Source organism: Symphalangus syndactylus, chromosome 19 (assembly GCF_028878055.3).
Source record: "Symphalangus syndactylus isolate Jambi chromosome 19, NHGRI_mSymSyn1-v2.1_pri, whole genome shotgun sequence".
Classification (NCBI taxonomy): domain Eukaryota; kingdom Metazoa; phylum Chordata; class Mammalia; order Primates; family Hylobatidae; genus Symphalangus; species Symphalangus syndactylus.
In genome coordinates this window covers 31931669-31950467 of record NC_072434.2, presented here as the reverse complement: position 1 = coordinate 31950467, position 18799 = coordinate 31931669, and the positions used below count along the sequence as shown (strand labels likewise).

General features: G+C 34.8%; 1 long non-coding RNA gene across 1 annotated transcript in view; it reads left to right on the top strand.

Annotated features, from left to right (window-relative positions):
• The window catches only part of LOC134731975 (uncharacterized), a 172649-nt gene extending 154444 nt beyond the window's left edge, over positions 1–18205 (top strand). Inside the window, exons 3-5 of the long non-coding RNA XR_010114734.1 lie at positions 8104–8153; positions 10076–10166; positions 16360–18205. This is a non-coding gene — a long non-coding RNA (uncharacterized lncRNA). The remainder of the gene's footprint in view (positions 1–8103; positions 8154–10075; positions 10167–16359) is intronic.
• Positions 18206–18799: the final 594 nt, after the last annotated feature.

The following is an 18799-nucleotide window of genomic DNA, read 5'->3' as shown; positions in this document are numbered from 1 at the left end:
ATGGGCAGATTATGTACAAAGGGAACCCAATCATACTAACAGCGGACGTTTCAGTAGAAACCTTACTAGCAAGGAGAGATTGGAGGCCTATTTTTGGCATTCTTAAAGACAAAACAAAAATCAATTGTCCCACCAAACTAAGTTTATCCCAGGAAACTAAGTTGCATAAGAGAAGGAGAAATAAAATGTTTTCCAGGCAACTAAGTGCTAGGGAATTTGTTACTACTAGATCAACCTTACAAGAAATCTTTAAGGGAGTTCTACATATGGAAATGAAATAATGATACTTGCTACCACAAAAACACATTTTATTGCATAGCCCACAGACCCTGTAAAGCAACCACACACTAGAAACTGCAAAGCAACCAGCCAACAACTTCACAATAGCATCAAAACCTCACATATCAATATTAACTTTGAATGTACATAGTATAAATGCCCCCACTTAAAAGACACAGAGTGGCAAGTGGGGTTAAAAAATACCTCATCAACCTGCTATCTTCAAGAGAAACATCTCATGGCTATGCAACACTCATAGGTTAAAAGTAAAAAATATAGAAAGATCTATCATTCAAATGGAAAACAAAAGTGAGCAGGAGTTGCTATTCTTACATCAGATAAATCAGACTATAAACCAACAACAGTAAAAAAGTGTGACAAAGAGCATTACATAATGATAAAAGGTTCAACTCAACAAGACTTTACTATCTGAAATATATATTTACCCAACAGTAAAGCACATAAATTCATAAAAAAAGTACTTGTAGACCTAAGAAAATACTCAATGACACAATAATAGAAAGGGGTCCTCAACACTGCATTAACAGTGTTAGATCAACCATTGAGGCAGAAAACTGCAAAGATATTCTGGACGTTAAATTCAGCATTTGACTAATTGAACCTAATAGACATCTACAGAATACCCTACCCATCAACCATAGAATATACGCTCTTCTCATCTCAAACAAAATATATTCTAAGATTGACTACATCTTGTCCATAAACCAGGTCTCAATAAATTCAAAAAATTGAAATAATAACAATCATACTTTCAGACCACACTGGAAAAAAAATAAAAATTAAAACCAAGAAGATTTCTTAAAAGCACACAATTACATGGAAATAAAATAACTTGCTGCCAAATGATAGGTAAATAATGACATTAAGGCAGAAATCAAAAAAATTATTTGATATAAATGAAAACAGAGACATAACATACCAAAATCTATTGGATGCCAGGAAAGTGCTGCTGACAGTAATGTTTATAGTGCTAAATGCCTATACTGAAATGTTAGAAGGATGTCAAAATACTGATCTAACATAATACTTAGAAAAACAATTTATTGAGAACTACAAAACACTGCTGAAAGAAAGCAGAGACAACACAAACAAATGGAAAAATATTCCATCATCATGAAGTGGAAGAATCAATATCATTAAAATGATCATAGTGCCCAAAGTAATTTACAGATTCAATGCTGTTTCTATCAAACTACCCATGTCATTTTTTACAGAATTAAAAAAAAAACTATTATAAAATTTATATGGAACCAAAATATTGCCCAAGTAGACAACGCAGCCATAAGCAAAAAGAACAAAGCTGGAGGAATCACACGACCCAACTTCAAACTATGCTATGAAGCTACAGTAATTAAAACAGCATGGTACTAGTACACATATAGACATATAGACCAATGAAACAGAATAGAGAACCCAAAAATAAGGTTGCATACCTATAGCCACCTGATCTTTGACAAAGTCAACAAAAATAAGCAACAGGGAAAGAATTCCCTGTTAATAAATGCTGCTGGAATAGCTGGCTAACCATATGAAGAAGAATGAATCTCACCTTTCACCACATACAAAAATTAACTCAAGATGGATTAAAGACTTAAATGTAAGACCTTAAACTATAATAATCCTAGGAAGAAACCTGGGAAATATCATTCTAGACATCAGCCTTTGCAAAGAATTTATGACTAAGTTCTCAAAAGCAATTGCAACAAAAGCAAACATTGAAAAATGGGACCTAATTAAGCTAAAGAGCTGCACAGCAAAAGATACTATCAGCAGAGTAAACAGACAACCTATAGAATGAGAGAAAATATCCACAAAGTATGTATCTGACAAAGGTCTATATTCAGAATCTATAAGGAACTTAAACAATTAGACAAACAAAAGCCAAATAACCCCACTAAGAAGTGGACAAATGAGAAGTGAGCAGACACTGCTCATCAAAATACATATAAGTCAACAACTAACATATGAAAAATGCTCCACATCACTAATTGTCAGAGAATTGCAAATCAAAACTACAATGAGATACCACCTCACACCAGTCAGAATGGTTCTTATAAAAAAGTCAAGAAACAACAGACGCTGATAAGCCTGCTAATAAAAGGAAATACTTACACACTTTTGGTGTGATTATAAATTTGTTCAGCCACTTTTCTCAGCAGTTTTTAGATTTCCTCAAGTTTAAAACAGAGCTACCATTTGACTGATTGGATGTAAACCCAGTGATCTTATAACTGGGTTTAAACCCAAAAGAAAATAAGTTGTTCTACTAAAAAGATACCTGTGCTCATATATTCATCATGGAACTATTCACAATAGCAAAGACATAGGCTGAACTTTGGTGTCATCAAGGGTGGATTGGATAAAGAAAATGTGATATATATATATATATATATATATATATATATATATATAATGGAATACTATGCAGCCACAAAAAAGAATGAAATCATGTTCTTTGCAGCAACATGGATGCAACTGGAGGCCATTATTCTAAGCAAATTAATTTAGGGTCAGAAAACCAAATACTGCATATTGTCACTTATAAGTAGAAGCTAAACACTGGGTACATATGAACATACAGATGGGAACAATAGACACCAGGGACTATTGGAGTGGGTAGAGAGGGAGGAGAGCAAGGGCTGAAAATCTACCTATTGGGTGCTGTGCTCACTACTTGAGTGACAGGATCATGCATACTCCAAACTGCGTCATCAAGCAAAATACCAATATTAGAAATCTGCAATGTACTCTTCAAATCTACAATAAAATTTGAAATATTTTTAAAAACACAAAAAGCAAGCCAAAAAAAAACAGTGGAAAAGGAAAAATAACAAAGAAGCCTAAGTGATAATTGTAGAGCCATTTTCAGACTTAGATAATAGCAGTTTACCTTAAAACATGTTTATTAAATTAATAATTAACTATTATGCAATTGCACACTTCTTTTAATTTGCAAAAGAAAAGAAAGATGTAGACACATCTCTGAGATAAAGCTGCCCTACATTTCCTTACCCTGAAAATAGACCCAGCCTGCTAATACCAATCAATGTCTTTGGGTTCACCAGAGTCAATTTGAATATGCCCTTTGCTCTGTTTATTATTGTTGCCACAAGAAGCTACAGTCATCTTGGTCATCCATCATCTTCTCCATCCTCTACACCCCATATAGTTCATCTCTTTTCCATCCCTTCTCTTGCCTTTCCATGACTCTGGAAGCCCTTCAACATTCCACCAATATGGAAACACTTCGTATCCTCAACTTTGCCTTTAAAAGCCTTCTTCACATTATCTCTTGGCTTTTCTCATAAGGTACTGATAATCCTGCCCCTTCTTAAGAGTTATTTTTCTCTTTTCTACAGCCTCCAGGTCAGGGTGGCTGTAAGAGGGTGGGTGACTTCTTAGTACCTCATTGCACCTTCATATTTTTTTTCACTTTCCTTTCAAACTTCCTGTGTTGAAGTCTATGTCATCATGTTGTATCACACATTACACCTCACTGTTTCTGTGTCATATACTAACAGCAAAGGGCCTTTATTTTTGCTTCTGTCTTCATATTACTCTTATTTTTCTTATTTAGTCTTAATTATTGACAATTTCTATAGAACTATAGAAATCCTCACACACCACGAACTCTAATTTTCATGAATTTATCTCCACCCATGATCTTGTTACCTCCTCTGTCTCAATGATTCATCTATTCTCAGGGTTATACCCTCTATATATGTATTATAATATTCTCATTTTTTGCACTCATTTTTTTTTTTTTTTTTTTTTTTTTGAGACGGAGTCTTGCTCTGTGCCCCAGGCTGGAGTGCAGTGGCGCGATCTCGGCTCACTGCAAGCTCCGCCTCCCGGGTTCACGCCATTCTCCTGCCTCAGCCTCCCGAGTAGCTGGGACTACAGGTGCCTGCCAACACACCCGGCTAATTTTTTGTATTTTTAGTAGAGACGGGGTTTCACCGTGTTAGCCAGGATGGTCTCGATCTCCTGACCTCGTGATCCGCCCGCCTCGGCCTCCCAAAGTGCTGGGATTACAGGCTTGAGCCACCGCGCCCGGCCGCACTCATTTTTCTAGTTAGTTCCAACTTCTTTCCAGGTGACTTCTTTTGGCATTACAGAATCCTTCAAAACTATCAGGACCCAAAATATGTGTATTCATCAACGTTTTCACTAACTTCTATGCTTTCTCTTTCTTGCTTATGCATTTTTCATTTCACGGTCATTCATTTTAACCACACTCATATACCCTCAAACATTCTTGCATTTTTTCACGTGGCTGTGCTTTCTTGCCCAAATCACAACACTGACCAAACTAAGCATTTATTTACTTTTTCCTTGCACTAATGTAGGTGAAAGTAACTGGACAAAAACTCCAAATCATAATGACTCGTCTCACTTCAAATGATGAATACAACCTCAATAGACCTGTAGCACTGCCTAGGGGCAATAATTTGTTTCTCTCAAGCATATTTCTTTCTCCTAGAAAACCAATTCATCTTTTTCTTTATCTCTTTTAAACCTTCCATACTTTCTTTCCCAACCTTATTCTCAGATGATGACCTTGCTTACTAAAAGCCTTGAAGTGATCACAATAAAAGTTTCTACAGATTTTCATCACCACATTTACTGACAACTTCTAAAATCTACACTCACTTATATGTTTTTTTACTTAGTTTTTCCAGTCACCTTGCAAAGGATCAGCTAACATCCTTTTACATAAAATGTATTTCTGCACATTCCTGCTTTCCAAATTAAGGATACAAATACAACAGTTTCTTCTTCTAATCTGCATCATTATTTTTTCCTCCTTCAGTGTATAAATAATTCTTTTGCTTTTTGTTATCTTTCTTCTTGTTTTAACAAAACGTATTATTTCATTTCTTATTCATGCTATGTCCCCATATCTGTCTTTCATTTGTAGCAAAGACCCTTGAAATAGTTTATTTTTATTGTTTCCAGTTGTTCTTCCCATTCTCCATTCTTTCTTAAATGCAATATAATCAATCTTCATCTCCAACTCTATTAGAACCACTCTTTTTAGTTCACCCATTATCTCCAGCCTGTCTTCTAGAACTCAATATTTGTCCTTCTTTTACATCTACACTAGTTATCAAATTTTATAATTTTCATATTATTAGATCTAAAGACTGACAGCTTTATTCCTAGGAATTTTAAACTCCTATCCAACTGCTTACAGATATCTCAATTTTAACAAGTTCCAAATATAATTTTTTTCCTCCAAACCCATCTCATTCACGGTCCATTTTAGGTAATATTAACTCCATCTTGCAAGTCCTCAGGCCAAACAAGCAGGAGATATTGTTGACTTCTTTTATTAAATTGTTAATTGGCTTACACAAATTCTTACAGGGTGACCAGATATCTTAGTTTCCCTGAGATTGAGGGATTTCCTGAGAGAAAGGGATTTCAGTGCTTAAACAAGTGCAGTAGCAGGCAAATTGTCACAGTTGTTCACACTAGAGGATCTGTTTCCTATGACCTCTCTGATATCATTTCCCACTAATCTCTATCTCACTGGCTGTACCCCAGCAATGATGAACCCTTTCCATTCTCTCAAATATGTCAAATAGTTTTACACTATTAAGAACTTTGTACTAGCTCCTCTGTTGCATGCAATGCTATTTTCAGTGGCTAACTCCTTTATTTCCTTGAAGCTTGCTCAAATTCCCACTTTTCAGTGGTCCCCTCTGACCATCCAGTTGAATGATTTCCACTCTTCTCCCGTCTTTCTAATTCTAACTCACTGCCTTGGACCTTGAGCCTAAGTGACAGGCATGATCAAAAGTTGTTTGGAGGAAAAAGTGGTAACAAATTTTGTTATGTAATTTGCAGTGTGGAAAATAAAGTTGTGTCTATTTTTCTTGCTTAACCATATGAGTTTAATGAAAACTAGCTTAGATATTTTATGGACTATAAAAGTGACTTCTGCATTAATTATATTTAATCTAAGAAGTTTTTATATTTCACATATATCAATTTACTGTAACATTTCTGTGTTGATTCTGCATGTGTTTAAGGAAAGAGAGAGAGAATTCAATTTTAATAACAACCATAGCCATATATTAAAAGTTCTTAAATTTTATATAGGTTTAATTCTAGTGATTGAGCATTTCTTAAAATAGTTTTGTGTCATTGTTATCCAAATCTTCTTTCAAGCTAATGATAGTTATTCCACAGGTCCTTACGAAGGACCTCTTGATCTAACTAGATGGTTTCCATGGATATTTAGACAGCAAATGAAACATTTTAAGTGGCAATTAAAGTTAACAAATGTGGTGACAATAATTCACAACCAAACTGAAGTGACAACACATGAAAAGCCATGAAAAAATTTAAACATATAGAAGCTATGATGAAAATACCTACATTGCAAAGGTGAGAACAAGATTTTAACAAATTTCTATGCTTCCCAGTTCTAAAGATATTAAACATTAAGAAACTATATCCTAGAATCACTGAAGTGCTATATGCTGAAAACAACTTTCGTGATCAATTTTTTAATAAAATGTGAATTAATCAATATTGTTTAGCTAATTTGCTGCAAAATTCCTCATATCCTTTGATATGTTAATTCACACTGTGAAGCTGCAAGAGAGGAATTTATTTTGTTGAGTTTCACAAATTTGCCTGTCCAGGGATTTCTGTTTTCTTTCTCTTATACCTTTTTATTTTTTATTTTTTTTGAGCAATCAAATAACTAGTATTTAAGGAATATACTAGTTTTTAGTCTCTGTTGTTCTAGTGTTAAGGAAGAAAAATTACCATTTATTCATTTCCTGTGTCTTCTCAAGCCATATAAACTCTCAAGATACTAGTAGTGATAAATAATAAGAGCAAAGGATTGAATAGGAACCCCTTTCTAAGTGTTTTATTTTTTTCTCCTGGAGAATGTCCACCAATTCTTAGAGACACCCCTCCTTTAATTGTAAAATCATTTAAAAAATCTTCTCCTGAGAGGAGCTTTAAATTGTGATCATGCAAAGATAATGAAACATGCCGTTTATTTAGTAATGGGTATGCCAGAATTGTTTTTCAATCTACTGGAAGAGTAATACAGTTTGAATACTTGTGGTTGAAGGAGATAAATTAAAGGGAAATAAATTTATCTTTGTGTGCAAGGCATTAGTATGTATTTCCTGTTCTGACAGAGAATATTGGTTTAATTGGTATAACTTTATTTTACTGAAGAAATAGAGCATACTAAATGCCATTACAAAAAACATCAAATGGAATATTTTAATTATTGTCACAAAAAGATGGAAAGCTCTTTCCTAAAGCACCAAAGCTGAATAAAGTGGGAGTGGAGTATCACCAAAATATTACTGGAGACAGCCAAGAGCCACCAGATATACACCTCAGAGGGGTATGATATGCTCAAATATCGCACGCAAGCAGAAGACTTAGGAATTACAGAAGACAGAATAAATAGTGGTATGGTGACCTTAGTAAGAGATTATGCCTTTATCATTCCTTACTGGTTAACAGTGGGGTTTTTCCCTGTAATATAAGGTTTTGTTTTTGTTTTTTAATTGTGCTGTTTTGACCCAGTATTGAGGCCAGTTTATTCCCATTCTACAACAGCCTCTCCCCTCATTGGGCTCTCAACTCCAGGCTACTATGCCCTTGCCCTATTTGACCCAAGGCCATGTTCCAGGCAACTTAAATTATTAAATTATCAAATTAGCCAATTCATAGGGAGCCCAGAAAACCTAGCTAACCCTACCCTGATGTCCATGCATGAGCTTCCCCAACAGCTCCAACTTGTTGTTACTCTGTCCCTAGGTTGCAATCCTTGTGTGGCCCTGCCTGGAAGCCTTCTCTCATTCAGAGCTGTAAGTAACAATAAAAATCCTGTCTTTCATCTATCGAGTGTTGATGTTTGTATTATGCCATCAAAAGACTCTTAAAATCTTATAAAGCATTCCTCACTGCCTAGTCAAAGAGGTGGGCTCCAAAACAAATATTTCTGAAGATAATGTGACTGATAGAAAGCCAGGCCATTCACTTCCAATGCATTATTATTATTCAATGGATTTGCTGATCAGTTTTCTCTAGGAATTTGAGCAAGTGGAAAGAAATTCTAAAAAATATGACAAGGCAGAAAGAAGAAAAAACAACAAATCAGCTGATAGTTTCCTGCTTTGGTCAGGCAATAGGTGTGTTTCCTATAGTTTAATAGGAAAATTAGCTAAATAAAATTAACTTTATGGTTCCCTACCAGAATTTGAGAGGTCAGTTTCTCAATGGGACACTCCAACAGGAAAAGGCTTGCATAGACCACAGAGACAGGTGCTGAGTAGGAAATTAGTCAGTTCATGAATTTTTCATGTCAAGGAATAAGCCACAGAAGGGAGACTGTATTCTGCCCCACAGAATCATATATATTTTTTTACCAGAAAGCCAAGGCAGCACTAAAGCATCATAAATTGAGAAAATCATTGTTTGTATATTTCTTTGGTATGGATTAAATTGTGCATTCAGGAAAATATATGTTGCAGTTCTAATACCCGGTACTTCTGGATGTGTGTGACTTTATTTGTAAATGAGGTCACCGTAGGTGTAATTAGTTAAGGTGAGACCATAAAGGAGGAGGATGAGTCTTTAATCCAATATAACTAATGTACTTATAAGGAGACACTGAGATTCTGGGAGAATACCACATGATGGTGTAATCAGAGAGTGGATTGGTGCCTCTAAAAGTTAAGAAAATAACAACGAATGCTGGTTGTCACCCAAAACTAGAAGTGAGGCAAGGAACAGATCCTCCTTCACAGCCCTCGGAAGGAACCAATTCCACCAACACCTTTGCCTCAGACATCAAACTTCCACAATAGTTTGCTAGAGTGAATTTGAGACGGGAGGAGTTCCCTCACCCCCTCACAGGGCATGTGACAGAGGTGTGGCTCCCCTCTTAGGTGGCCCACTGCTCAAACCCCTGGGGGGAACATGCAGACAGGCAGATCTATGGAGTGTTTTGGGGCTCAGGCCCATGGTAGTGTTTAGGGTTGACTGTTTACAGCTCCTGAAGCCCCAGTAGGCCTGTGTTACAGTGTGCACTCTCAGTTTTGCCATCTGCAGGCAGCTTGTGTTAATTAGCTCAATTATACCCTCTGCCTTATTGCAAGGACAAAGGCCTTTCTGTATCCTGGGTTCTTGCCCTAGTGTGCCAGAAAAAATCAGATCACATGTGAGCTTGGAGGATGGGTACAAGGTTTTATTGAGTGATGGAAGTAGCTCTCAGTGAGATGGATGAGGAGGCCAGCATGGGAATGGAGTGGAAAGATGGTCTTCCCCTGGAGTCGGGCCACCCAGTGGCCAGCTCTCCTCTGACGGCCCCCAACAGAATTCTATGTCATCCCGCCATCTGATGGCCTGCCAGTGTCTGCTGGTGTCTATCAGTGAGCTCTTTTGCTCTTCTGCTCCTCTCGACGTCCAGTTGCTTGTGTCTGCCCACTAGGGTTTCAGAGTTTTTATGGGCACAGGATGGGGGGCCGTGGTGGGCCAGAGTGATCTTGGAAAGTGCAACATTTAGGCATGAAAAGAGGAGTGCTTCTCCTCACTTAGGTTCTTGGGCATAGGCCCCAGGGTGGAGCCCCCACCAGGGACCCCGCTCTTCTCCACCCAGAACTTCCCTGCCATGCTCCCGTATCAAATTTCAGTTGTTTTAAGCTACACTGCTTGTGGTACTTTGTTAAGGCAACTTTAGGAAATTAATACATTCTCCAATTTTTTCATTCCCCACCCTTAACTCTAGAGTAGATACAGGAAGAAGAGTGAAGGAAGAGGAGGAGTGAAAACAGGCATGGAAGCCTCTAAGCCTCCAGGTACTGGAAGCAGACAGAGAGGTAAGGTTCGATTGCATAGGTAATGGAGGTTTAAAATTGGGATGATTGATCTAGAAATTGCATACTCTATATTTTACAACCTTACGTCAATTTTCATTGCAAATTGTCTGTTTTAATGATATAAATTTCAAATAGTATTAATGGTTTTAAAAAGAAATTAAGCAGATATTTGTTGGAAGCTATTGGAGAAAAATAAATGTCATTCACATATGCACCCCAACAAGTTCTGAGTGCTCAAGAAACCTGTCACACAGAATAGACTGAGAGGAAATGGATCTAAGTGGGCATCCTGTTCAGCCTAAGTTCAGCCACCTTGAAACTACCCTTAGCACTTGCCCCAATTATCACTAAAGAAACAAAATAATTTCAAGCTTAATTAATAATTCATAAGATTTATATTATACATCTTGGAGTTTTATGTCCTATAACATTCAGGAAAATAAAATTATTTCATCACTGGCTTATAGTCATGTCACATCTCTTTTCCCTTTCCCTTTTAAGACAAATGTATTCACCTTTCTCTATTGTCCTAAGCAAATATACCATGCATATTCTATTCAGCAAAATTGAAATTCTGTTAGTTGAACTTAAAATCCTTTAAAAGCAGGTCAGCAGCCATCTACTGATAAGTAACTATGCTTCTCAAGTGAGGTATCAAATTTTCCAACCAAATACATAGGTCTCTTGGAAGATTTTAGTCTTTGCATGAGCAAAACACAATGTGGTTTTCTGTCCAATTATGTAAGCTGTAGTTAGAAAATTCTCATATATACATGCTGAAAGAATATTCTCATATATATGCTAATATATGTATACTCATATATATAATGTATTAAGAACATTCTCATATGCTGAAAGAATATAGAATATAAATATGTTTTTTGTGTTTAACATGAAACATATATAATATATTATTATATATGTTACATATGTAATGTGTTATATATTATATGTTACATATATAATTTATTACATATCATATAGTATATTACATATACTATATAGTAATGCATTATATATGTAACATATGTAACACATTATTATACTATATATGATGTGTATGTAAAGTATTATATATTTTATTGTATATACTACATGTACAAATTACAGGACAGTATATTAGTTGTTATTGGAGATAAATGCAAATAAGACAGCATAAAGCATTGTAACTATAGGAAAAAATATATAGTTCCTATAATTATAAATGTAACTGAAGACATTTATGCTTCAGTTATGCTAGGTTTGTGAGTGCTAATTAATAGCATTATTTTCAACCCCAGGTATTTAACCAATTAAGAAATTCACTCTGGAGTCAGTTAGAAAATAAAATGTCAGTTGTTTCTTTTTCTTGTTTTCCTGATAAGGCTAAATTAGAGGATGGAATAAAAATGGTCCTCCTGCTTTTTTCTACCAACTCACCTCACTCCATTTCAAGATCTTAAGATCTTTTGGACTGCCAAGCTGAAATTCCCTGGGAAAAAGATTTCCCAACACATCCAATTCAGAAGAAACCAATAAATAAAATCTACCTATGAGCAAATGGGACTTCAAGTCTATGAAATGGAAAATTATAAAACAGTGAACAGATCTCCATTCCTTATTGCAATCATGTAGTCTTCTAGTCTAGGGCCATGCACCAAAACCATTTTAGATTTAACCCCTGACTTGTTGTCTTCAAGCTGATATATTCAGGTGGCAAGAATTCTTAGTTCCACTAAGAATGGCTAAGATGTAATAAATATTCAATAAATACTGACTGGGGGATGTGCACCAAGGATAAAGACTTATTTATATAGACTCAATTGAAAAGTCTAGAATTTGAATTTGCTCTTCAAAATTCCCAGAAGTCCTCTCAAGAGCCACAGAATCAGCAAATGAACAAGATTCTCACCATCCTCAGGACAGTCAAGAACAATACAATGTAGAACTTTGAAATTCGGAGATTAAGCTGTAAGGCTAATCTACACAGTGGACTAACATGAGCAAACATATGAGCAGGGCAATTCTGGTACTGGCAGCACTTAAGTTTAGGATATAAATGGAGATAAGTGTAAGAAAGTAGGACAAATGGCTTTTTAGTGTAATTTGAATATTATCAGATGACAAATTTTAATTTAAGATAATTTCATTTGTGTATTAAAATGTTTAAAATAGTTTAATAATCTATTCTACTACCATTATTAAACATTTAATTATTCTGTTAATAATGTTTTCAATATTTACTTAGAGTATTACTTAATTATTTTTCTAGGCAGGTTAACTTAGTTCAATTATCCATTAATTAGAAGCAGAAATAAAAGTTAATATTTAAATCTTCCATATTCAACCAATACCACATTCTTTTACCCACACCTTTTTAAGATCTCTTCTTCATCAGCAAGACGAGGGCATGAACTACATATCCATATCCTTCCCAACATTGTTCAGGTCAGAGTTTGCCAATGAAAGGCACTAATGCAGGATTAGGAAGGTAGAAAAAAATGGATAAGCCATTATTTTTCAGAGGTAGTTGTGATCAGACACAAGCTTCCTGGCGAGCTGTGGAGATCCACCCATGTTGTCATTGCCTAATTTCTCCCTGAACATTTAGAAAGCTTCTGCATAGAACGTACAGAATGGGAGAGAATATTTGCAAACTATGCACATGACAAAGTTCTAATATCTAGACTCTATAAGGAACTTAAATTAACGAGCAAAAAACAAACAACCTCATTAAAAAGTGGGCAAAGGACATGGACAGAGATTTTTCAAAAGAAGACATAGACATGCCTAACAAGTAAATTAAAAAAATGCTCAACATCACTGATAATTAGAGACATGCAACGCAAAACCACAATGAGATACCATCTTACACCAATGGGAATGGCTATATTAAAAGGTCAAAAAATAAATGCTGGCAAAGTTGTGGAGAAAAGAGAATGCTTCTACACAGCTGGTGGAAATGTAAATTAGTTCAGCTGTTGTGGAAAGCAGTTTAGCGATTTCTCAAAGAACCCAAAGGCAGAAATATTCAACCCAGCAATCTGATTATTGGGTATAAACCCAAAGAAATATAAATCAGTCTACTATAAAGATGCATGGATATGTATGTTCATTGCAGCACTCTTCACAATAGCAAAGATATGGAAACAGCCTAAATGCCTGTCAACCATGGACTGAATAAAGAAAATGTGGTACATATACATCATAGAAGACTATGCAGCCATAAAAAATAATGAGATCTTATCTTTTGCAGCAACATGGATGAAGCTGCAGGCCATTATTCTAAGCAAACTAAAACAGGATCAGAAAATCAAACACCAAATGTTTTTATTTGTAAATGGCAGCTAAACTTTGAATGCATACGGACACAATGAAGGGAACAACAGACACCAAGGCCTCCTTGAAGGTCGGGGGTGGGAGGAGGGAGAGAATCAAAATACTACCTATCAAGTACTATGTTTATTACCTGGGTGACAAAACTATCTGTACACCAAACAAACCCCCGTGACACAGAATTTATTTATATGACAAATCTATACATTTACCTCTGAACCTAAAATAAAAGGTTTTTTTTTTGTTTTTTTTGTTGTTGTTTTTAAATGAAGAAATGTGGCAGTTTCTCAGGGAGTTGTTGGTGACAACATGCTTCTAAACTTTTGGTTGAGATAGTAATGGTGAACTTTCTGAACTTTGATTTCTCAGTTCTTCCAATATTTTTCTAAATATCAAAGTCCAATTAAATTCCATCCCTGCTCAAAACTGACAGGTCATATTATAATTAGAAAATGGACAAGAACCATGTTCTGGTTCACTCCAGCCTGGGGCCTTCCTGACCTGGGGCTGCCCAGGTGCTGAACAACTACCCTTGGCACCCAGGTGAACTAGACACTGGTAGTAGCTGGAACCCTGTGGGACTGTCCTGCCCACTTTGGCCCTGGGGCTGAGGAAAGTGCTTTCTGTACTATGTACATGGCCTGGCTCAGCTCTCAGTATATAAATTCGCAGACCAATGTGAATGGGTAACAACTGAAAATGGTATTGGAACAGTGGGAGTTGGAAGGTTTGCACGGGAAACTTTGGGAGACGTTTAATACAGTTTGACTGAAATTGAGACAAAATTAAACAAATAAAATGGATTTTGGACATTGGAAAGTGTGAAAGCTGCTACTGAACTTTGTTCTCCTCTATCAGGAGAAGCAACCAAAATTAAAGAAGCTCTTGCAGAAAATCCAGCACTTGTCAACAAATCTTGTTATGAATGGGTTTGGCTGATTAAGGTGACACTGAGTAACCATTAAAAACTGGATGGATTAATGAATGAAGATATATATAAGAAATATGTGAAATCAACTAAGGAGAAAAAATGGAACCCCTATAAAATCTATTCTGAGGAAAAGTAATGAAAAAAAGGAAAATGAACAAGACGTAAGACAATGAAGTAATAAAGCGATGTTTTAGGGTTACATATCATTCTGAACAAAATAACAAAAAATTTTAATATGGCATAATTTACTCACACTTATTTTCTTTTCAGATATATTCTTTAATTAATATGCCATTTCAAACCTTTACAAGTATGAATTTTTAAAACTATATATTTTTCTTTTTTTAATAACAGTCAGCTGTTGAAAACTCAAAATCTACCGAGTTGACCTTTCTGTTAAATCTGTTGAATTCACTTGATATAATTAAAAAATATATATTGTAAAAGAAAATGTAGAATCAAACTTAGTGTGATTAGCATATGATAAAATGATAATTAATGTAATAAGTCTTCAAAGCTTTCCCTAAAACTTTTGATAGATCAAATAATATTTTAGCTCTTATCCTTGCTTGATGAGCACACATCCTAATTCATGATAATCAACTTATACTGTGTAAAACATCTTCAGAATGTTCTACAACAATTAGTGATTTTATATTTGAACAGTATCATATTCCATTTGCTTACCTATCTGCCTAAATTTAAATAATTAGTCCTCTTTTGCAAGTATGCAAATGATTCTCAGAAAGTAAATTCAGAATATGTCTTCAGTTACATTGTTTTTAACTTAGTCTTCCCATTAGAGTTAAGGAAAACTCTTCATCCTCCTACTTTTTATTTTTGTTCTTTCGTTATTTCTCTCTTTCCCTCTCTCTTACTCTATTATTTTTGTCAAAACATTGACTAACATCAGAGATAGGTTTGTAATTATCCACTATGGAAATGTGGAATGATGTTGTCTGCATTTAACAATGTTATTGTTTACTCTCTGGCTCTGATTCCAAATAGTATGCTTATACAAATACCAAAGGTTTGCTGTGAGTGTTTACTTACTCACATGCATACACAGTACAAGGCCTATATTTAGCAGTTCATCCTTTATTAAAGTAAAATTTTACCAATAACAAACACATAAGTGGTTAACTGTTACTTTCTCTAGTAAAGTAAAGCAATGTTCATTTATCCTCTTCAGCTCTACCACCTAGAAGACATAGGACTTGAGCACATGAACTAAGTTACTGAGTATTTAGCATAGTAACAAGACAATGATTAATGCTCAGAATAAGAGGATACATTTATAACCATCAGTTCTTCAACTGCTCTTTAAATGCTTTTATATTTCTTTGTTGTGTTTATGGGACAAATAAATAGTTAGTACTATAAATGAGATAGCAGCAAGCCATATGCATTGTTCCTGCTCACTGAAGCTAGAGTACACTTTAAAGTATAAATATAACCATGTATCTTCTTTTCCTAAAATTCTTCATTGGCTCCCTTTCTTCAAGATGAAGTTAAACCATCTTATTAAAGGCTTCTGACTTGAATGCTTTGTCTTCCTCCCCTGCTTCATCTCTTTACTCTTTTCAATATAACATATCTATTAGGCTGACTTCCTAGTTGAAGGCAGTAGAATCCATTCAAACTAGTTTAAACAGAAAAGGAAGTTGCTTTATTTTTGCAAAAAGACCCCCTAATATGCACAAATGGTAGTAGAAAAACAGTAGGAAAAAAAGTAAACCATAATTTTTTTCCTCTTAACATTCACAAAAAATAACTAAAAATGGATCAAAGATCTCAATAAAAAAACTAAAACTCTAAAACTTCATGAAGAAAATATGAGAAAATATTTGCAAATGCTTCAGATACAACACAAAAGTAGAAACAATGAAAGAGTAATATTGATACTTGACATCTACAAATGTTAAAATGAACAAATTTCTTTTTTAGGTCAATGATACAAAAATGGAAAGACCAGAAACAGATTGGAAGAAAATATTTGCAAAATATGTATCAGGAAAAGGTTGTGTATCCTATATATATAGCAAATTTTTGAACTCATTTGTAAGATAATCAACCTGATTAAAAAGAAATGTGCAAAAACATGAGCAGCATTTCACCAAATGTGGTGTGTGTGTGTGTGTATGTGTGTGTGATGCACAAGCATGTGGAAATACATCCAACATTGTTAATCATTTGAGAAATACAAACTAAACCATAAGAATACTCCATCACATAGTTGTTAAGATGGCTAAAATTTCAAAGTTTGTTAATACCTAGAGTTGTTAAAAGTGTGGATCAACTGGACCTCTCATTCATTGTTGGTGGGAATATAAAATGATACAATTAACTGGGAAATAAATAGTTCAGCAGTTTCCTATTAAGTTAAAGATACACTTATAAACAGTCAGTGATTCAACTCCCAAATATTTACCCAGCAGATATGAAAAATATCCATACAAAGCTTATATCCACACAAAACTTACATTCCCCACAATGGAAAAAAAAGAATCTCTGCTTTAGATCTAGTTGTTAGAGAAAGTCTGTATAAAAATGCTTTAACTTAAAGCTTGATTGGCAGGAAGAAGCAAGCCATGCCAAATCTAGAGAAAACATTAAACACTAAACAAGTAGCTGGCACGAAAGCTCTAAGATAGTAACAAATGTGGCTAGAAAGAAAGCTAATATTTCTTTAGAAGAATGAGCTAAGATGGTTATGGCAGGAAGTGAAAGTTTCAAGAAATATGGAAGCCATACCAAAGAAAATTCTAAAGCCCAGTTGTAGAATTAAAAATCATCCATCAGTATTTTCCAACAACAGTGTAACTAAAACTATTATAAGCAACAAACAACAGTATTCTGACTTCATAAATATTCAAATTGTGTGTTTATAATTCCTTCTCTATGTATACTATGTAAGACCTCTATGTATCTTAAAAGACAATGATGTTAATATCCATGCTGGCAGAAATAACCTGACTGGTATATAATTAACTGTCCAATCTACCTGGGCCCGGTGGCTCACACCTGTAATCCCAGCACTTTGGCAGGCTGAGGCAGGTAGATTACTTGAGCCCAGGAATTCAAGACCAGTCTAGGCAACATGACAAAACCCTGTTTCTACAAAAATTACAAAAATTAGCCTAGCTGGGCATGGTGGTGCATGCTTGTAGTTCCAGCTACTCATGAGATTGAGGTGGAAAAATGAACTGAGCCCAGGAAGTTGAAGCTATAATGAGTCGTGATTGCTCTACTGTACTTCACCTTGAACAACAGAGTGAGAACCTGTCTCAAAAAAAAAAAAAAAATTGTTCGATCTAATGCCACATTATATTTTGCTTTATATTTGGGGTATATTTTATTTCATAGTTTATTATTTTTCCCTTCATGAGTTCTAATAGTTTTCTCCTTGACCGGAGGTTAATCCACTTTTACCATATTCTTACCATCTAGTGCATAGAACCTCCCTTTTTGTCAAAGCACTCTAATTGTTGCTTTTTATTCATTTCAGAATGAATGTTTTCTATATGCCTGCTGCAATACATATCTTTTCCTGTGACTTATTTTCCTTGAACTCATGGATTAGAGTTTCTCTTCTATATTTTTTGTTTGCAATTTTCTTCCTTATTTGTTATAATTCACCTTCAATTAACTTGTTTGGCTAAAGCATATGAAAACAAAACCTTTGGAATTCTTGCACATGCAAAAATGTTACTATGATGCTCTCACATATGTTTGTATGATATGTATAATTGCTTATTATACATATTAATTAAATATTCAAAATTGCTTTCTATAAGAAGCTTGATTCACTGTCCCCTAGCCTCTTATTTGGCTTATGAAAATTCATGCTTTTGATGCTAATATAGTTTTGGCAGATTACATCACATTTCTGGTTAAATTTAAGTCAAAGACAGTTATTAGCAAAGAATCTTAAAATGTGAATAATGAAGAAATTTTCTCTGATCAGAAACAACTATTTCTATTATCTCATTCTAAAAGTTATTGGCTGTTATTTAACGTGACTCAACTTTTCAAAATAAACCCTAATAAATAAACATTATTGTATGTTCAAACTAAAGCAATTCACATAGTTTTTCCCTAAAACAATAAAAAGTGAGACAAAGCCTTCTGTAAAATATACTTCTGAACGAGTCAGTACAAAATAAACATATCCTGAATTTCCATCTTCTTAAAACTGGATACTTCATATTCTCATATCATTAACCTTAATGACAAGGCTAAGGATAGATGTTTGCAATTTCTGTTAGGGGTTGTTACTTCTACATCTCAAGCAGTCAAGCATGAACACATGTTAACTTTGGGAAACTTAACCAAACGATTCAAACTCCACTGGTAATGAATGATGTAAAGGCAAAGTGGCTCTTCA